This window comes from Nipponia nippon, unplaced genomic scaffold (assembly GCF_047370975.1).
Source record: "Nipponia nippon isolate SJK-2023a ecotype South Korea unplaced genomic scaffold, ASM4737097v1 scaffold_3, whole genome shotgun sequence".
NCBI classification, from domain to species: Eukaryota; Metazoa; Chordata; class Aves; order Pelecaniformes; family Threskiornithidae; genus Nipponia; species Nipponia nippon.
The window spans coordinates 95,075,435-95,097,890 of record NW_028262347.1 but is presented as its reverse complement, the minus strand read 5'-3'; the positions used below and the strand labels follow the sequence as shown (position 1 = coordinate 95,097,890).

Sequence of the window (22,456 nt, the reverse complement as noted above, 5' to 3'; positions counted from 1 at the left end):
CATGGTTCAGTCCAGAAAAGACAGTATGTGGATTAATGCTGCTCCAGATCAATGAGCAAAGGAAGTGATTGTTTTCTTTCCTTCTTCTCCTCCATTAGAGAATAACACACCTTGAACCCAAAGCCATTTGTGTGTTTGTGTACAGCCATGATCCTGCCCACTGTCAGTGCTTCAAATCTTGCGGTGTTCCCCATGCTTCCTATCATCAAAAATAAGCATTAGCAATGGCTTCCAGGATAGAAATTGGGATGCCTGTTAGTTTGATCTTAGTTCCAGAATTTCTTTAGTTTCTGTAGGCATCTCAAAATGCCTGATGACAAATTAAATGGGGCATAGGCCTAGGCAGCAGAACAATGCTCTGTGGGGGAGTGCACCATGAGCGCAGGCAGCTAATTTGAGCAATCCCAGAAACCTGGGGATGCAATGATTAATGAAGAAGGGACCTCCAGCTGGCCTGTAACTTAAGCAAGCTGACAGTCTGTTGAATTAAGTACTGGTTTGATTGACAGCATCTCTACTGAAATCCACATCAGGACTACTTCTATTGCCTTCCTGATGTATATTTATTCTGAAGTATGCCTGGTCTTGGGTATCTCAGACTTTTTATGTCTCAATATGCTGAATTGCAAATCTAGATGTTCTCCTTGTGTTTGCTGCTGTAAACCATTTACATAAAAATGCTGAGTCTTTAAATTGTGGGAAAGATTATAAAATATGCAAACTTATATACTTGCATACATGCATATATAGATTTCACCGTATCTTAATTTCCTCTGTGGCATATTAGAACCTACTTTTCTTGTCAGTCATTTAAAAAAACCAAAGTCAACAGAAAGTAATTTTTCTGGGGGCATTCTGAGGGCTTTACATGGACACATTTATAGATGGAAAAAGCAGAGCAGTAAGATGCATTATTTTACTTTTGTGTGCTGACTAATGCTGTCAAAAATACGGATTTTGAGAAACAAAACATGCCCAGTGGAAATACAGGGATGTGAGAAAACCAGAAAGAATTTATGGATAATAATCATCAATAAACCTGACAGATGATATCAGTACTTCCTTTAGCTGATGACAAGCTAGAAATACAATTATGCTTTCCAGACTGTACATTAAGACTTGCATTAATATTGCTGTGAAGCAGAGTCTTTCCTTACTTTCTCTACATAATATTTTGAAGATAGTCATGCAATCTCCCTTCTTGTGCTCTGGGCTAGCCCCAGCTGCCTGGTTGGAGCTCAGGCAGTGCTCAGCTCTTGCCCTTCCTCTCAGTGGAGGATCTGAGCTCTGGCACCCATCCAGGTAACACACCTGGGTGACTGACAGAGAGAGCAACCTCACATCTGCTCAAAGCACAGACAGACATGCTGGAAAATACTATAAAGGTGGTGACATCTGGGATGCTTCAGTTTCCTCTAGTATGGGAAACTGGAAGTTACTGTATCACTTATCAGCTGATGAGAATTTGATAAATATTTTTGGGCAATGCCAAAAAATTGGTAACAGGTTTTCTGGTAACAGTTCAGAAAGTGATAGAGAGAGGGCAAATATGGATATAAAGAAAATACAAGTTAGTTTAGCACATGAAGAAATATTTCTTATGTAAATCAGATGTAATTTTTTTCAAAATAATAGAATTTTTTCATAGACTAAGAGATAGTTCACATTCTAGGTCAACTTTTCTCTCAATTTTTCAGAAGGTTAAGAAATATTTTTGCTATCAGTTTCAATTTTTTTATTTTTTGTTTCATGCATTAATTCCATGTAGGGATTTTTTTTTTCTATGTATGTATATATATACTGCTGCTTTCATGTAAAAGACGAGGACTCAGTCTTGAAAGCCTAACTAACTGTTACCCTGGTTTCACAGATGATAAGCAATTACTCTTTCCACTGCAACTGACAGGCAAGGAATACAAGTGCAAGTAGGGGTTCTGTTTGCAGAAAGGGACCACATGTATGATAATCTAGCTAAACATGCAAAACACATCATGGCCCTCTATCTGGTTTTTCTCTGCCTGTTGCCTCTCTTTGCAGCCATTCTAAACACCTTTGGTTTGGCTGTGTGTCATTACCAGGCATATATATGCCTCAGTCGAGAGATTATTAAAGGCATGTATTTTCTATTCATGAATATGTGTCCGATTCTAATTTAAAAAGTCTACTTTATTAAAATTTACTCTCATTTAGCATTTCTTTTAATTATCTGAAAGAGAATGCTCAAACTCTTTTTTTTTTTTCTTTTTTATTTTTCCTTCATAAAGACTAAAATATCGATTTCTAGCTAGCTGGATTTTGTTATCTTTCTTGTTACTGTTTTATCTCCATAGAAATACTTTCTCCGTAATGTTACCTTCATATGAAGACTTTTGTACATCTGCAGGACTTTATTTTTCCTTTAGAGGAAATGCGGCTGTCTTGAAAATGGATTTTGAATGCATTTTAAAATTCTCTGATCAAAGAATGGTCAAAGAAAATCAGTTAATTTGCAATGAAAAGAAGAATATCTAATGATAAGCGTTTTATACATAGGTTTTTCAAAACTATTATGTTCTGTTGGTCACAACGCATGTGATAGGACTTTACCATACTACTTGCAGCCAGCCACAACTTTTCTGAAAGGATACATGTTGAAGGCTGTTAGCACAGATACCCTGAATAGCAGGGGAATAGCCTTACTTGGCCAGTGAAGTTATTCCATGTGTGCAGTGCTGTGATGCTGCATAAGCAGTGGCATCAAAGTTAGTGAGGTAGGGTGTTCTTCAAGGTTCAAACACAATTACACAGGCTGTGACCCAGCTGTGGGTAGCTATTAGCTATCTTACCTAGTGAGGACACTGCCAGTGATTGACTGACTGATGGCTGCAGAAAAGCAATAAACAGTTATGCCAAATTGTTCAAACAGAATTCATTAATAATACAAAGAGGTTCCTTTTCTGAACCAGCCTTGTATATACAGTGAAAATTATTTTCCTTCCTGAAGACCAAGACAGAGAACAAAGTGCATAGTCACACTGATCTCAGGTGTGCTTCAGAACCCAAACCACTCCAATTGCCTCCAAATGGCAATAGGTGTTTGGCATCACTGCACTCTGTATCAATTTATCGCTTTTAAAAAAATTATTTCTTACTGTTTTGTAGTAATGTGCTTTCAAAAAAAAAAAATCCAATTCTTTGCAATTACAGAAGATGTGATCTGCCTGAACATCTTTGAGCTAGATAGTTTCTACCTCCCTTAATATACGTGTTTGGAAGATAGTGACATAATTTTAACTTATTTAATTTAAATTATTAATTAAATATAGGGGACCAGGACACAAGTGCATAGAAACTGCCTTATTTATTAAAATGCTTCTAACCAGTGTCAGTAGTGCATATTGGGTTTGTATGCCTGTTTTAAGGACATATCTGGACAATATGGGATCTAGGGAAAAGGACATCCAAGAGGAGCAGCTGCGTGCCTTCTTGTGAAAATCAGGTGCCTTTGAGGTGACCAAAGTCAAATGAATGAAGTCCAAATGAATTTGGATCTGATCACAGCATGACTGACCCTGTGGGTCTGTCTCTTATGCTTAGCCTGGTGTGTGCCACCAGAGGACAAAGCCAGGTTGCTGCCTTGTTAAAATACTGGACCTGTCCCAAGGCGAGGGCTCACGCAGCTGTGCTGTGCGCACATACCCTCTAAGGCATGGCATTATCCTTTCTGCACTGTCCTTTACTATCCTAGCCTATGTTTCCTTTACACGTATAACATTGGCCATAATCTTTTGCTTAACTTACTTGGTTGTATTACAGTGCAAATTAGCCCATTTGTGCCTAGCTGGTTTCTCCTCGAAGTTTATTTTCAGCTGTGTTGTTTCTCTGTGTTTGAAGCAGATTCTTAGCTATGTTAGTTAATGCATGATGTGAATTGACTTCTGTTGAGATAAATATAAGCTGCTGTATCCATCCCCCTGAAAACTCCCTTGACTTTCTCCCCTTCTCTGACTGTTGTGTACTTTGAAATTATTTACCTGGCATGTCTTAAACTGTTGACATTGTGAAACAGTTGTTACATTTCACCACAGAAATGGCTGAATACATGTGCAAAAGACTAAAGGCTCTTTAGGATGAAAATCACTGTACCACAATGATTATTCTGACTGATGAAATTCTAAACTGCATGTGGTTCTTTTTTCTTCTAAACAAGAAAAAATAAAAACCATTAAAATGTTCAGACATGTTATAAACTTCAGATATGTTTTTTTTGAAATAAAATCGCAGACATCTACCTCAATAAGGTTTTAAACAATCTTTCAACTTCAGGACTTTGTTATATTATGCCCTCAGGAACCTATTCTTACTGTAATTATGATCCAGAGGAAATATTCTTGAACAGTAACAGTTTTCTATGGTAATAGCACAGTAGATGTTACACTGAATTGATGATTGTTTAGATGATTTTTGCCAGTATGAGGTAGAATGGTCCAACATCTTTGAAAGAAGATACTAACTTTGGGTTGAATCAAGAACTGTAATAAAGGAGAAATATGTTCTTAGGAAATGTGTTGAAAATTAGTAGGTTGAGGATGAAAAGACTGAAATTATTAATAAGAGTTTTTCTTTCATTGCACAAGAATAGCTGCCATTTGTGATGTTGGAAGTTTTGTGGTTAAAATTAAAGGATCTGTGTTCTCTCATTGCTGTTCTCCTGTCACCTGTTACTTTACACCATTGAAAGGGTGTCACGGGGTGAGTTTCATAACCAGTAAATGCATAGGGTTTTGTTAACATTCAGAGTAGTTTGATGAATATTATCAACACCATAGCCATAATAATTATCATATATTCTAGAATTTACATTGGAGCCCAGAACAGTGGCGCTTCCAAATTTGGGAAGATAAGATTGTATGAGTTATGGGGTTAGTTACTGCTGCATGTGACTACTGTGGGTTAGAGCATTGTCAGTGCATTTTTAGTCTTCTCTCTGATCTAGAAAAGAGTCAAGGCAGCTGAAGGTATGTTCCATGTTATCAAGCTAGCTTTGATAGATGGCATTCATGCCCTCCTTTTATTTTACTGTTTCTATACTTTAAAGTTCCCTTTTGGGCAAGAAACTAGGGTCAAAACATATGGAAATAAATTTTTTTGTCATGTTTTTCAGCAAGTATTGAAAAACCTGGCAGAACACTCTCATCTCATTTACTCAGTAGACTAATTTTAAAACTGGTTTGGATAATTCTGCTAGTATTTAATCTGGTTAGTATGCTGTTTGATATCAGAAGTGTCTCTTTTGGGGTTTTCATGTATTTCTGACTAAAATGAGGAAAACCCCACAAACCAAATCTATAAGCCCCAAACCTCTTCTGGCTTTTGCTTGTTTTGTTTGTTGTTGGGTATTTTTGGGGTTTTTTTGGTTTTGTGTGTGTGTTTGCTTTTGTCCACTTTTAGAGAGGAACAAAGTGTATGAGTCTCCTCTTCATTTTTCAACATCAGGATAACTAACAGTTGAATGACTTATTTATAGACATGGAATATCCATGAGTTCATTTTTCAGGCCAAAGTTAGATGTCTAACAGACACGCTATCATTTTAACAGAGGCTACAAGCTTAAATGTTTGTCTTCAATCCTTGTAGTACAGGAATCCAAAGTGGGGTAGTCATAGTGATCTCTTCTGGCCTTAAAATCAAGTCTAATAGCTCCAAAATCTGACAATGGAACTGACTTTCACAGCTGGTGTTCATCATGGGGAAAAAACAATGTTTTGGATTTCAGTTGCCTCTGATTTACCTTGCTCAGTATTATTATTTTCATCTAAGAGTCAGGTTCAAACCTAGCAATACAGGGAAATGTCCATTAATATCCAAATGCATTTATTTATCTGATATTTTTCACTTTACTAAAAAGAAAGCCTTGTTTCAAAAATAGGTATTCTTTGTACTAGTGTGAGACTGAAAACCCACAGTGGACGAATTTCTGAAGAAGAGTACTTGGCTCAAAAATACACTTGAAGCTTGGGTTTAGTAGAACTGTTGTTTACATTTTTGGTTTTAATTCAGAATTTTGGAATCATATTAATTTCACTGTTTTTCCTTTTCATTGTGGCAGAACAATCTGAAACAAAATAGTGACAGTGCCTAATATCTGTACATAAAATAGTGAAAAAAAAATGTGAGTTTGCGAAGACTTCATATCTCTTAGACTTGATATATGTCTCTAATTCTACGTTTTCAAATGTGTATGCAATATTGAAATGCAAGAAGTGAAAAGCTGGTGCATAACCTTGGTGGTGTTTTATATCCTCTTTCAAAATTTTGCGTTATTTTATGTACTTTGAGCTACAGTAATTTTTCTATGTGCTATATCTACCCTGAATATCTTGCTTTCTAAGAATACATACAGAGGTCAGGTTGTAATATGCCTGGTGATACACAATTTATCTCTAACTGTTCAAAAAGTAAACTTATTACAGGAGCACAACAGAAGTTGTATTTAAATATGGAGTAAATAGCCAGATAAATTAACTTGGGGAATAATGACAGAGCAGTGTGGAGGAAGATACAGAAGTGACTGAAAAGAGGAGAACAAAGTTGGGAATAACTCAAAATTAGAAAACAAAGCATAAGTGGCAAATAATTGTATTTTTGTATCAAAATTGCTTGTAACAATTATGATAGTTAATTGAAGCAGTGGCTAAAAAAAAATAAACCTGGAGAAGAAAAAAAGAAAAAAATGCCAGCCATAGCTGTAATAATTACTGGAATATTGCTTTGATAGGCAGGTCTAAAATTAAAGTTTCATTTATTTAGGTTGTAATAGAATGTTTGTCCCATGTCTGTTATAAAAGATTAGGAGACATTATTGACTGTCCTTCCACAAGAAAACTGATAGCAACAATCACCTGCAAGGGGAAGTTAGACTTCTTTAAACCAGATGATTAACCTTGTCATATTTCTGCTGGTATAGCATATAATGCTGTCAGATGTTTTTGAAGCTCTTTCTGTATTCAACATGTGTTAATTAATTGAGAAGAGAAAGGAGATCAGTGTAGAATGGAAGGGAAAGATGATCACTAACTTGTTCTTATTTTCTTGTGAGCCTACAGTATGTCTTGATCAATATACACAGCTGAGTAAATATTACATTTAAGACCATATTTGTAAAAATTCTTTTTCCTTTCATTTATAAGCCTTTGGAAAACCTCTTGTTCTGTAAAGTTAAACATAGTTTTATTTTGTGCTATAGTTCCAAAGTGTAGTTTTCCTATAAATGGAATGGCATGTTGACCACTTCATTACATTTAAAAAAATTTAAGGTTTCTACTGTACTTTAGGAGGTGTAAAGAGACTGATTTGCCACTCACTAGTATTAGTGGTAAGTTAAGAATGACCAAATGAAGCCAATAAAAAGTTGGCAAAAATAAAAGGTTGTAAATAAGAGAATTAATCTCTCAGATACCACTTTCACAGAGGTTTCTCTATGATAATTTGGTGATATAGTCTATGATGTGGATGTCCACAGTATTGTAGTATAGAAAGCAATAATTTAAGAGAAAGTATATTGGAGTGTACATTCTTGAAATGTTCCTGTTAACACAGACAGAAAATCACTAGGAGCACTTAGCAAAGATATCACTGGTAGAGTGTCTGCTGGAACCTCAGTTGACATATAGTTGTATAAGTGCAGTTAGGTCAAGGGATCTTGATCAGATTTTGCCAATTAAGGATCCTGCTTGGAATATTTTTCCAATAGGATTATAACATCTATTTGCTCTGCAGTCTGTGTAATAACAGTTCACCTAGCCATATCTAACCTAGCTTTAAATTAACTAATTTAGGTATCGCTAGTTTTATTTCCACAGCACCATAGAATTCATACTGCAAAACCCATTACATTTATGCTAAAACCTTGCAAGTACAGTCACGTGGATGCAGTAAAAGCAATGCAAATTATTGTAAACCAGACTGCTATACTAACTGCTTATATTCATGCAATTTTATGTTACTTTTGACATTATGCTAATAAATGGGGGTTACGTAGGAGAATATCAGTGTTCTACTAAAATATTACATTGTCTTAACCACATTACATTCCCTCTGAAAAACTTGTCATTGTTTGTTAACAAGTGATTTCTCATATCTGGATCCCTCCTGTCTTGAAATGTTCATTGACGTAAAAAATTCAAACACTGCTGATAGCCTGTAACTCTTTTGATGTGCTTGAGCACAGCATCTGAATGCAGTATATGTCTGCTAGATAGGATACATATGTCTGATTCTGATCTGGGATCAAATATAAACTGGAATTACACTAGTGTAAAACAGACCGGTTGGCTGTCCTGCTCCTTGTCTCAAAAAGGACTTAATTCTATACCAAATGAGAACCTGACTGAGTCTGAAAACCTGCTTTCTAACCCTTACTTAAATGAGTGGCTGGATCTGTTGAATTAGTTCCTCTGGGGTTCTTGAATATGGATTTCAGGATCAGAATCTTTATCTGACATGTCCAGGTGTAAAAGATGATTAATGGTTTGTTGAATAATGGATGATCTTACAGCCTATCTTGAAAGGGACATTTTTGAAATGTTTCTGTTTTCTTGCACTTTATCTTACCATTTGCATACAATAAAATGAACCTTGAGAGGGTGAGAAGTGCTGCCGGAGGTGAGGGTAGCTGCAGGGATGGTGCACCTATACAGCTATGTAGCCTTTACCACATCATGGAGTGGTGGGATTCATCTCTCTTACACCTCTTGTGGTAAATTCAAGACTGTGGGGGCTTTGAAGACTAGAAGATTCTGATCTGGTATTAATTTAGGCCTCTCATGTTCACATTTTACCTTAATCATGGTCACAGTTAGAAAGCATAGAAAGCAGTGGCATACCAAATTCAAAGTGTGGTGGTTTTTTTGTTTGGTTGGTTTTGTTTTGTTTTGTTTTGTTTTGTTTTCCCAAAGAATTTTATATTGCTCACAAGATTCTGCCTACCCAAACCCAGGTTTATTTTGTGTTGTTTGTTCTTGTCAGATTTCTCTGAGCACCAGAGGAATTATCTAGACAGCTCATGAGAAAGGCTAATAATCATATTTCTTTGTTATGATGTTTTGAATTTCAAGGAAGCGGTCCTCATGCAGCAAGGCCTTTAACCTGAGTCTAATCCAAAATTCAGAGCAACTGTTAGCATGTTTAAATTCTTTGCTGAATTGAGGCTGAATCTTTGCCCATTGTTAATGTACACAGTTCTTGTTGACTTCAGTGAGAGCCTCATGCTTGTGTCCAAGGGCAGGTTGGCTGGCAATGCCTAATTTCCGGCCCGTAGAAGAAATCTGGAGTGAATGTGATGACTGTGCCAGTGTACAATGTTGTAATTGTCTTGCAAGCTCCCTTTATCACGTATTGGCATTGCTTGAAGTGAAAAGATAATACTGTTTGTGTATGAACATGAGAGAATTTCCTGCACTTGTTTATTGTACCATGGATTAAATTATAATGTCAGTGCTAATGTTATAGTTAATAAGTAAGTTAGACATATTCAAAACTGTCTAACATCTCCAAATTCTATGAAATTAAGGAAAGACAGAAAATGAACAGAAGTAGCATAACCATAATGTATCTGTTGTTTTCCTTTGTATATTTATTCTGCAATAATAAACTGAGATTGTATAATGTAAATCATAAGCATACTTGCAGATGTTAATGCTTGATATTTTATCATCTGGAATTCTGCTTACTCTGCTATAGAGAAATGTTTATGTTAAAACACAGGATCCTTATCAAGTAAATTGAGGTTGGTCACATTATGGTATCTGCAGAATGGTGGAAGGAAGAAGACTTGAAGAGGTCTTTATCAGATAGCTCATCAGAGACACAGCTAATAATATTTTGCCATGACATCAGAGGGTGTTCTGGGAGGAACAAACAAATGTTCCTCTCTTTCTAAAGGATGCTATTTGGCTAATATGCTTATCAGCCCTGTCAGGGGCATTAGCAGTAAGTGATAATTCTGGTGACTGCAATCAAGGAAAATAAGCTGCATGTCCCTGCTTGCCTTCCATCTCTTCTGCACTGTGGCATTCCTTCTACTCAGTCCTTAGTGCTTCTCCTTTTATCTCCCTCTGTCCATCTTCCTCCCACCTCCTGGCCTTCTTGCTCATGTTTTTCCTGGGCATTCCCTCCTCCTCTTAACCCTCTGTCCCACTGCTCTTTGAGATTTAAACTGTGTCCATACAAACATGCATATTCTCTCTTTTATGTCCATCAGCTACACAGTATCATCAGATGTATCAAGTTCCTGCAGACCTCCTGTCACCTTTCATTTCTGGCTGTTTTTGTTTTAAAAGCCATATTATTTTCCATTGTTTTTTTCTGTAGTAAACTGGTATTAAGATTGTCAGTGTCCTTTCCAAAGAAATATTTTTTTCTTTTTATTGTTGTTGTTGTTGTTGTTGTTGTTGTTGTTATTATTATTATTATTATTATTATTATTATTATTATTATTATTATTATTATTATTATTATTTTACTCCTCACCTGGGAAGTTTGTCTTACAGCTCAATTCTCTTGATGAAGAATGCTTGATCCCCACTTCTGGGAAGTGACTCAAGTCTACTGATCTGCACTGTCTTAGAAGAATGCTTCTAAGATGTTGGTTTATAGCTCAAAATATAGTTGAAATTTTACACAGTGATTGATTTGAATATGAAGAATATTCAAAATGAATATTTTAATATGGTGCTTTAAAATTATCATGGAAAGTTGACAGGGAACCTGCAGGAGTAAGGCACATAGTGTGCAACTGAGATTTAACCTGAATAGTAGACGGCTTTTGTACTAGGTGAAGTTTTCACATTTTTTCATTCTCTGCAGTTAGTCTTGTGTATTAGAGTTTTTTCTAATGTATGGATCACTGTGGCCAGATCTTTATTGAGGGGAAAGTTGATAAACCAGGTAATATTATTGTTTAAGTTCAGCAAGAAGTCAGATAGGACCCCACACAGATTTTGCAACTAAGTTAGCTACTATTAGGCACTTCTGCTTCCTCCTATAATTTTGCTCATCTCCCTCCCTTCATTATCATACACTTTACCTTAAAGAAGAGGGTAAGCTGAACTCTGAACAAAAATCTTGTTTTGCATGCCATTATTTAAAACTTTCTTTTTCTCCCAGCAAATGTATTTGATACCTCTTATGTTTTCCAACAAATATTTCCCTTCATAGCTCTATGCAAAAAGAAAGACAGGAAGATACTTTTTGATCAGCTTGATTGCTTTAAGCAAAATTATAAGGGCTTTTTAATTTTTCCAGGTGTGAGTACATTTCACTTTAACATTGTCAGCCTCTTTTTCTTTAGGCATAAAGGCTAGAGATTTCCTCTTTAAAATTAGAGATATGATGGCCTTGTAATCATATGACTTCAGCATCTGAAGACTTCAAAGCTTTTAATCAGACTTGCTGGCAACATTGCAGTTAATGTTCACAAACCAATTCATAACCTAGCTCACCTTATTCATGATGCATGAGCAGAATGACTGCCAGTGCTTGGCACCAAATCTATAGTCTTCTTTTTATTTTGCTAAATTACTTTGGCCAATAACAAAGAATTTATATGCTTTCTGAACAAATTCATGTTCTACCTGTTAGATGGCAGACGTGAAATATGCAGATTTTCTCAGACTTTGCCCAAAATATCTTGTGCCATGACTTTTGATTTGGTTTCTATATCACATATTATTGAGTGCTGATCATCCTAACAGTGCAATTTCCCTGGAATCTCACCTCCAGAATCTCAGTGGCCGGCATCTTTGGTTGCACAGATGAAACTTCCTGACATTAAAAATGACTGAGCTTTGATAGTTCAGAGAACCTAATTAATCATGTAGACTGAATGAAAGCTTTTTAACATAGTATTTGGAAAAATCACACCAATAAAACTCAGCTGTAGTGATAGCTGGTTGGCAGTTTTTCATTGGAATTATTTTCTGGTGGATAAATTTGCACAGAAAAGCATTTATTTTGGTAAAAACCTATTCAATTGAAACTTAGAATTTTTTAACTGGCCTGAAGCATTTAATTTTGACAAGATAATAAAAAAAAAAAACCACAGTATTGAACTGTTTTAATATCTTCTGTCTTGTATTGTGGGTCAGGTTCTCTTATATATTTCCTGTACATGGTCATCCTGAGGGACTGGAATGCATTGTAGGAATTTATTCAGTGGGATATATAATATGCTTTAGCAACTGGTCCACAGGAAGAAATTGAGAACTAGGATTGCAGTGAATAGAAAACAGGGAAATGTGTTTTAATACTGGAAGGGATGAGATCTGCAAAGGATTTTTCCAAGGATTCCACTTTGTCAAAACATTTTACTTGAAAATGTCTAAACAAAATGGTTTGACACTGCCCAACTTAGATTCCTCTCTGTGGAAAAACTCAGCTCTACATCCCATTTCAGGAGGAAATCAGACTGCCTGGTTTCTCCTATGATAGCAGTTCCAGTTTTTTCTCGAGTCTAATCATCACGCCTCCTTCAAATATACACATAAATTAGTGTGAAGTTTCAGATGAGAGGAATTCTTGGGCTGCTTCTGGAAAGGCAAGCATTCTCCTAGAGGAAGGATGATACTTAAATAGTGGAATGGGTTCTGAAAGGGTTCTACAGCATCCATGTTCTGGAAAGGAGGCAGAAGGAGAAGGTGTCAAAGTGGATCTTGTTAAGCATTCCTGCTGGGTTTCTTTCCCATTTGAGTGGTCCCATGCAGCATAGGTAAACTGTTACGCCGGCAGTGTTCTAATTCAGGAGCATTTTACTAGTGAAGTGCTATAACAAAGAAAGGCTATATTAAAGTGTGCATTTGGGATTTTGGTTATTATAAATTACATTCTTTGAAATCTCATTTAGAACCAGGAACTAAAATGATGTTGGAAGGCTCAGAGGATTAATTCTTCCCGAACAATAGACTGTCACTGATCACTCTGTAAAGTAATTATGCCAAATTTAATTATAATACAAGCACATTGTATGATAGTCATAGTGTGCCCGAAAGAGAGTTTGAAAAGGTGCCTTACAAGCATATGGACTAGCTCTGGGAGAACAGTGGCAAATTACGCATGTTGTAATTGAGTACAACTTAATATCAGGCTTTCTTAATTAAAGGTTTGGGGTTGTGTGGGGTGGATTCTGGCTGGCACACTTTGCTTTTCAATATCATCAGCATAATGGAAAAAATGAACTTTTCTCTCCCCATTTTATAGATTTTGCCAAAAGCCCTTATGGCTTCCCGTAGCATAAATATATTTAAATCAATTCCAGTATCACTGTAGTGGTAAAAACTGGAGTAATCAAATTGTTACAGGGATGGAAAAATAACTGTTCCTCCTTCTGATACTTCAGCTTCAGGAACTGCACTGCTGATCTTTCAGTATAATCAGCTCATGCAAACCTAAGGCTCCTACTTCACCATTTCAGTCTTCTCTCCCCAGTTTTCCATCCATCTTCATGTTGGATTTGGACTAGTTATGGAAATACCATTGACCTTTTAACTATAAAATCAAGCACTGATCCTGTTTACAGTTCCACCCCTCTGGTAGGCTGGAGCCTAAGGCACTTGCTAAACTGAGGGAGCCACTAGGATCACAGCCTTAACAGAGCCAGTCCGAATTCAGAGTAGCATTAAGATGCTTGGCCAGAACGTTTTCTTGGGAAAAACAAAAGTTGTGCGAGTCATACATAAACAAATGAAATGACTGCCAGTGCTTAGGGAAGCAGTTCCACAGCTGGAATGACATGGTGCAGTAAGCCTGAGCTGAAGTTTTGTGCTTGTATCATGTTAGGGCAAGTATCTTGGGAGAAAGCTAATGAGATCTAGAGTATGGGTGTCAGGAGTAACGAAGCAGGAATGGTGGCAGTGAGAGGTAGATGCCTTTGGTTTGTATTGCAACATAAGGTGTTTACTATAAAGCAACAAAAATGATTAGGACCATGGGTCAGAACGAGCAAAATGAGTGCATATCTGCTGAGTCTCCTGGGTTTGTACTCACAGCAGGCTTCAATTTGGCTTTACATCTCAATGGAAAAAGTTAAAAATAGAAAATCTATGAAGAGTAGGAAAGCCAACCTAATCCAATATGCTTTCTTTTTTTCCTTCTTCTACCTTATTTCTTTAATACACAACTGCTTTCTTACATAGGAAATCTGGTCAAAATATGAGTCTGGTGTTACTCTTTCTATATCTAGCACAGAGGCTACTAACACATTGAGTCGTAGATGCTTCCATATAGCATAACTTCTAGTTATGCAAGAGATGGTGCCAGCACATGCTCTGCACTTTGCTTCCCCCATTCCTCACTGTCCCAAAATGCCTCTGTTGAAAACTGTTGCTCAATAGAACGAGTGAAACTATTGAAACAAAAAAGTAGAGAAAGGTGTTTTCTCTGTTTTCCTCCAGTATAGACCATTTTGTTTTCCAGGTCATCTTTACAGCAGTATTAAATTTTCAGGGGAAGTGTAGAAGAAAGGTGTTAAAAAGAAATCAAAACCCCTGTATGCATTTTGGTTATTTTGCTTAACAATATGATATAAATATTCGCCTGGAACATGTTAATAGCCAGTCTTCTGTAATTTACACCATCATTGAAATGTTTATCAGATCCTAAGCCATATCTGCCACAGATGGGAAGAGTGTCAGTTTGTTTTATTGAAGAATATTGAATGTGAAATCTTGCATGAGCTGTAATGTCAGCAGTTTTCACAGCATCCACTAGGTGATATTTAACATGTCTGTGAAGAAATATGTGTTGATATAGTGGGCTGTTATGAGGATAGGAATGATGTGCTGGTGACTGCCATTGTTTGATGTGATTGCTGGTCTTTTAGTCTTGTGAGATGCCTTAACCAGAAGTTTGTGACATATTCATATGCAGACCATTATACAAATAAGCCTTAGTTCTTTTTGAATTTCTATGTATAGATGCAGCCTCTGTAATGTTGCCAGTCTAATGCAGACTGAAGTCCTGATGAAAGTCATTGACATCAGATTTATTCATACTAACAGCAAACTCCTGCTTGTTGAGAGATCCAATATTCTTTCCTCTGATATGGTACCACTTCAAGACCAGGAGACTTAGTATAAGTAGACAGAAGTGTCCCAAAACAACAAGAAGTAACTAGGTTAAGAAACTATGAAAACTAGTTAAGAATATTGAGGATTTTTTTAATTATTATTTTTGTAAGCTTATTTAAGTTGTAGCTCTCCACAGTGACTGTGGCATTTAGTACTGAAAGGCAATTTAAACTTAGCCATATTCTTACGAGGGATAACTGCACAGGCTTCTTTATGCATACATATATACATATATATCTGTCTACATATATCACACATATCAAAGATGTATTTTTAATGGTAGCTGCGTGTTCCCTAAAGGAGAGATGAAGAAATGCCATTTTTATGACAGTCCTAGGTGAACGTAGGGAGGGATATATTTTTAAAGGAGAACATTTTAGGTAATTCAGTTATGATCTTAGATGATTAAGTCTCTGTTACTCAACAGAGTGAAGGCAAAGTCCTTCACTGGAGGAGCTGTCTCTAATCAGGATCTGCCTTTTGAAGGACCACCTGAGGAGTTGCATCTTGTCTCTCTTGGGATGCAGGGCCTGTGACCTGGTTACCCAATCCATCCAGCTAGCCAGGCTTTTCAATATGTTTTGGATGAGAAACAGTCAAATCGTTTTCCCTTCCTGGACTCTAAAAGTGAGTGACTGCTTGTGTTGGTACCAGAATGACAGTCCTCAGTGTAGGAGCTCTCCTTCTATCTCCGAGCAATGAACAGACATAGCTTTCACAGTCTGAGCTGCCAGTTCTGGAAGGACCTCAGCTATCAGAGCTTCTTCTCCATCCTTGACTGTGTCCAGTTTGTATGCCCATCTGAGCACAGGTTGCTGACTAACTGTGACCTTGGAAGTGCTAATTAGCAGCATTTTAGTAGCATCACTTGGGCTGATGTGATGATGATATTTGTCACCTATTCATTCATCCCTCCCTGTAGCTGCTACAGTTTGAAATCTGTCAGGGAGCTAGTTATTAATCTGTTTAATGCAGGCCCTTCTAGTTCAGTAATGGGCAAGTTTTCACTCAAGTATCACAAGCTACTAAGTTGATGGACAGCCAGCAGATTGTAGGGCCTTTCAACCATCAGTGCTTGTCCTAAGCCTGCTCCAAAGCAGCTGGGAACATTGTACCATAGAGATGTGGATAACAACCCACGATTATTAACACACTGTTAATTTTGTTTCCTTTAATTAATTTGATTTGTGAGCAAATTCTATAGCCTTCAGACATTCTGGGACCTGCAAGGCAATTTGGTGAATTACAAAAAAAAAAAAAAAAATTTGTGTTGGCTGGAATGTTTCTAGAGGCCTGATATGCTTTATGCAGACAGAAGAACAGCCTACAAAAATGCTGGAAGTTCAGCAATTGCTGCAAATTCCCCTTAGCTTTATGAAGAGTTGCAGGCAGCCAAATACCAACAAGTGATTTATTTTACTCTGAGCCTAGTGAGAGGAGGGGGATTATTGTTAGCTCATAGCTTTCTAGTTTGTGTATGTCACATTTGGATATGCAAGGGAATGGTTTTAGGAAGAGTTCCCAACTAATACAATGGAGGGTGTTATTATTTTTTCTACTGAATGAAAGTTTCTTTTTCCAAGAAACATTAAATAACTCTACAACTTACTGTGCATATAGTAGGTAAGCATTTATTTTCCATTTTCTAAGTATATCTTATCTAAATATATTCAATTTCTATTGGCAAGTGACATTTGCTTTCCACTTTCCTTATTCAGCTGTGTCTGCATTTTAATGCTGAAATGCTGTGTTGAAGAAAAAGTAGATTTTTAAGGCAACTCTTCTAAGATCATTTTAAAATAAAGGTTTAATACTGTATGAGAAAATTGGCTTTCCAAAGCCAGTTTTCCAGTTGTCTGTGGGCTGATCTTTGGCCAGTCTCTGTTATTTGGATAGGGTTGTTTTTTTGTGTGAGTTTTATTTTTTTTTCCTCTGAAAAATATATGGAAGAACTGGAAGAGATACAGAGGAGGAAAAAGGGTGATTGGAGATATCAGATTGCTTCTACATGAACAGACTATAGAGACCATAATTCTTTAGCTTAGGAAGCAGACAAAAAGGGGAGTGTGGCTAGGTGTTTATGAAAAAAAGAGATTAAGAGACAAAATGGGAACAATTATTCATTTTTTTCTCATAATGGAAACCTAGAGGATACTTAATAAAATGAACAGGTAGCCAGCTTACAACTAATAAAAGAAAGTACATTTTCAGAGACTGTATGCTTATATTTTAGAATTCATTGCCACAGAATGTGTAGAAGAGAGAAGTTAAAATGGACTCGGAAGACCTTAGGAAAATGAATGCCTGATGGGTCCACAGAGGAAATAGTCTTTATATTGCGTTAAGGAGGCATTTCTCACACTTAGAATTTCATGAGAGAGAATACTGATTTTTTCTTTAAATGTATAAATGGCTGGATAACAATCACCATAGCAACAAAAAGAATATCAGGTTAAAGCAGTAAGGAAGGAATTTAATGAATGTAACGTGTGTTTTTCCTCCTCGGATATGTTTGTCATAATTCTTCACCGTATTTCTGCATTCATATTCCTCTGAGAGCATTGCCTGTTTTAGCCTTAATGCTGTGCACAAATGAAAGACTACTTGTCCCGCAGTGACCAAAAGCCATTTACACCGTAGGAATAAATCTTGTAATGTTTTAAGCTAAGGTGGTCTGCAAATGTGATCTGACAGTGGGCCGTTCCCAGAGAGCTGCTGTCTTTCCCCCAGTGTAGGCTCTTCCTGCAAGGTCAGGGCTTGGTGGCAGGACAGGGCAGAGCCCAGACGGGCAGTTGAAGCTGGGGCTGTCACTATGTATCTGTGACTTTGTCTCCTCCCACTGAGAAGTTTGGACCACACATAAATCATGTCTTGTTTTCTAATTTGATCAAGTTTGACCTGTCAAAAAGCTTTTCTCAACACTTTGGGAACATCATAAATCAAAGCATCACGTGCATTATTAAATGAGCTTTGGAGTAATTACATAAACTTACTAAATTATTGAATGCTTCCAAACATGATGTAGGGCTCTCTTACAAAGCTTCTTGGAGATCAGTGTTTACTTTTAAAGCTATAGTAAGGAATCTGAAAGGTGAGTCTTTAAACATTACAGATAGTACAAGCTTACCTGCTTTCATTTCTTACCTTTGACTACTTTGCTGAAATTACCACAGCCTTTCTGGTGATGGAGTTTTGCTGGCTTATATTGGTTTGCGAAGCTGGGGAAAAGTATTTATTACTGTAATCTTTCTTATATACCCTACGTGCACTATCTGTCACTGCATAAAATTGCTCAGAAATTCTGGACTTCCAGTATTTTTTTTTAAAGCTAAGAAGTCTCCCAACGTTGATTCAAAGGAGGGAAAAACAAAGGAGGGCAAAAACTTTGTAAGCAAAAGGTTTGTAAACAATAACATGGAAAAGTATTTTCCGTGCTTACCACAGTTTCTTTATGAAGAATAATCAAAGATTAGCTAAGTGTATTGTTATATTCCTTGAGAATACTTAGCAACTGGTATATAGTTTATATAAATGATAATATCTATGGATATAATGTTTGCATACTTTCCGCTAATTGGCTTTGTGAGCAAGCTGATTTTATTTGCCTTACAAAACCTGTTTTATGTAGGTAACAAAGCCAAAGGGATAAATATATTTTTGAAAGCTGTCTCAATATAGCTTTTTGTTAATTAAAACCACTGAATGTATATCATTACACAGAAGAAAATTCATATTTTCCTTAATACTATCTACAGTTCTTCTGTTTCTTGGAGAGGTAATTATCCATTACCAAACACCAAGTTATGTTTTTTTACTCAGTTGTTTTCTTTGTTGTTGAGGAGAAAAATATCTACAAATTGTGAAACCATTCTGTGTCACGTTCTATGAGGAGAAAGGAAAAAGATGCAGTCATGTTGTAAAGATCAAAATAAGGGAAAGTTCAGTAAATGTAAGTTCAGTAGAAACTGAACTTTTAAATTTATTAGAGGAATTTTCAGTGTTGCATAGATATGGGTCTAGATTCCAGTGCCAATAATCAGAGCTGGTCCAAATTCACTTAATTCTTCGGCAGGGAAACTTTGGCATTTATGGTTGTTATCTATGTCACCAGAGAACATTAGCTTCTCTTGACAGCAGTTCTTATAAAATATTAATTTAAAGTACCAGCATTTCATCTAAGACTTTGACCTCTTTGTGTTAAAGTTTTAAATTTATTTTATAAGTTACATTTACAAATCCACACCTTTTGAATTAAAATGTGAATAAGATATTTTTTTCCTCTAGAATATTGTCCGTATTTCTATATCAAGGCTGCACCAAAATATCATGAGGTAATTAGATAATAGCAATGGTAGGAGAATGAAATAACAAATGTATACAAATTTAATGGAAAATGTAAGAAGACACTGAATCTCAAAGCTTTGCAATTGAAAATTTTAGTAAGAATTTTATTTTTTAAATAATTTTCTACAAAAAATAAAGACGTGGAGCTTTTCAAAAGTGTCTGGAGTTTGAGAGAAGAGCATTTTTTTCAATAGAGGATTGAGAGATAGCTCAAAGGTGATAGCAAAGAGTGGGCTGAACTTTGCTTTCTTTCTGAGATGACTCAGAGCCATCAACCAGAATCAGAAAGTGAATTCATGATGGCTAAGCTTCAGAAGGTCTGCAGCTGGTGAAATCACACCATGGTCCCTTTCTCATATGACCACAGAATGGGCCAGGCTATGAAAAGTTCAGTTGCTAGAACTGCAGATACATAAGGGTTTCTTGAATAAGTAGTGAGAAGTCAAAAGCATTCAGCTCAGATAATATCCAAGGAATCCAGTAATCAACTGCAAAAAAGAGTAGATATTTTGATATAGCCAGCTAATGGTAGTGTACCAGTTAATTGCGTAAGTGCAGAGGTTTCATGTAGAATGACTGGAAAAGATGTAGTTTTCCAGCTGCACAACCCTCTCTTGCTCTCCCTCCCCAGTAAAATTCTCAGAACGTTATTGCAGGGAGGTATTTGGTTATTACACTGCAAAGAGCAGGACAAGAATCTATATAAAATCAACATGGATTTGTATTTGTTGTTAGATCCAACTTTTCAATAATTTTGTTGTTTATGAAACAGTCTGCTGAGTTCACTATTGCATAGATAACAAGGGTAGTTCTGATCTCAAAAGCTAGTAATTTCCCACCAAAAAGCATTTGGAAGTTTGAAAAGAATCTGTTCTCTCTGTGAAATGGATTAGTTTCCAATTTACCCACACGTAATGAGTAATGCCAGAGGGAATTGGTTCAGTTTTGACCACAAGTGGCTACTCTTGAACTACCTGACTTTCAGTATTTAACAGCAGCATTCAGAGTATCCTTGGAGTACAGCACCCGCCATCTCTGATTGGGCAGCAATTTTGTTTGTTTTTAAAACCACAGAAGAAAGATGAGGGGCTTGTTTGTCTTCCAAATAGGTAACCCAGCAGCAAGGAACCCATGCCAGTCACTTGTGACATCTGTTGTGGACTTTATATTTCAATTGGTCTAACTTTTGTGATTACTTATCAGTTTTAATTTCATGCTCAGAGGCCTGCTTGTTCATATCAACTGGTAATTTACAACATCCCTGGGAAGTGCCCAATTCAGCAGTATCTTAAGTACTCACAATTAGTTTATTCAACACTCAGAAGAATTGTGATGCTGCACGTACATCTTTTGCTATAGCAACACTGCCATCTGATTCAACAACAGCATTGCTACGTTATAGCATGTTGTTCATATCTTAAAGCCTTGAAAAGTGGCAAAACTGCAGATGGATAGCAGATGCCTGCTTTACAAGAGTAAAGCCTGCGAGATCCTAGAAGAAAATATCTCCAATTTATTTTCAACACTGTTTTAGCCACATTTTGATTTTGTGTTAGGGAAATGAAATGCAAAAATTTGGGGACAGACTAATACTTTCCTGCGCTTTATAGAGAAGCCATTAGAGGATAATATTCTGTTTCATATTGTTTTCATCCCTCTTATGATTGTTTCATTTAATACTACATCTTTCCCAGTGCCTGTGTTGCTGCACAGTCCCCCACTAATAACATCAGCATGTTGCAGTCACTGCTCCTTCAAAGACTAGTATTAATTGAAGCAATTTATTCAACCACAGCTGAAGATGGCCTATTTATACTTTTATATAATGAATATTAACAGGTTACATTTATCTTGTCATGTCCTGTCAGCTCATTTTTCTGCTTCATGTGGATTTCCTGCCCCGTACACGCTTTGCTCAGGCTCAGCACAGTAGAATATAGGTGTTACTTTGTGTTACCTAAGAGATCAGAGATGCTCACCAGCTATTACAATACGGAAAAAGAAGCAATCCTGAATTGGTATCATTGCTCCTTCGTTGACTTGCTGGCAAAATATTGTCTCATTCTGCCAATTAATGGAGCAATGCCTTATTTCAGCAAAAAGGTAATATTCATAATATATGTCCTTCAACATAATATTAAATGTGATGTATATGCAATATACAATATAAAGTATATGGTGCTGATCATTCCCAAGGAGTACAAGAAATCTTACACTGTGTCAATAAAAGCTGTAGGGTTGCAGAAAACTGCTATTTCAATTCTGCGTGAAACTCCTCAGTCACAGTACTGCAGAAAGCTACTGTATACACAAATGCATGTACAAGAATATCTTAGCTTCCTTTAATATTAGAGGCATAAGGCATACTGTGTCTAATCTTCATTTATGTCATAGAGCTCTGCTATATGTAAAAAAGTTGGCTTTTAATAATATGGCCATTACACTTAATTGAACTGAGCTTTGGCTAATGAAAAACATAAAGGAAACCACTTCCTCTCACATCAAAATATTTGATATTCTCTGCAATGAAGAACCATAAAAATAGTGGAGCAAGATACTGCTGAGTTATGCTAGGTAAGGTCAAAACTGTTGATTGCAGTGAACAGAATTTGTAGGGCAGGAGCTGAATAAATACTTTTACACAGGCTTCTAGAGAATGAAGAAAATTAATGCTGAAATACCTCTACCAAAGCCTCTGTTAGTAGTCCACTGTCCCCCTAAACCACCACCATAGATCTCGGTTAGGTGTTGCAGTTTTTCGCCTCTAGGTTTTCCATATCTATTATGTAGAAATTTTTGTAAATGACATGGAGAGAGAGACTCTATATCCTAGACTTTAGTTACTCTCTGGATGATAGTGGTTTAATACTGTAATTGATCTTACACGGCAAAAACATGTTTCTGATACTAATTTGTATTTTATTTTGATGTAATTTTTATCCCTTTTCATTGGGTTTGAGCCCTTTGAATTATTTTGAAATTTTTCTTCTTCTTGAAAATTTTCTGCTTGT

At 36.4% G+C, this 22,456-nt stretch overlaps 1 protein-coding gene across 5 annotated transcripts in view; it reads left to right on the top strand.

Moving 5' to 3' along the window:
• GRID1 (glutamate ionotropic receptor delta type subunit 1) overlaps positions 1-22,456 on the top strand; it is a 542,571-nt gene that overhangs the window by 456,403 nt on the left and 63,712 nt on the right. The gene's annotated exons all lie outside the window — the stretch shown is intronic.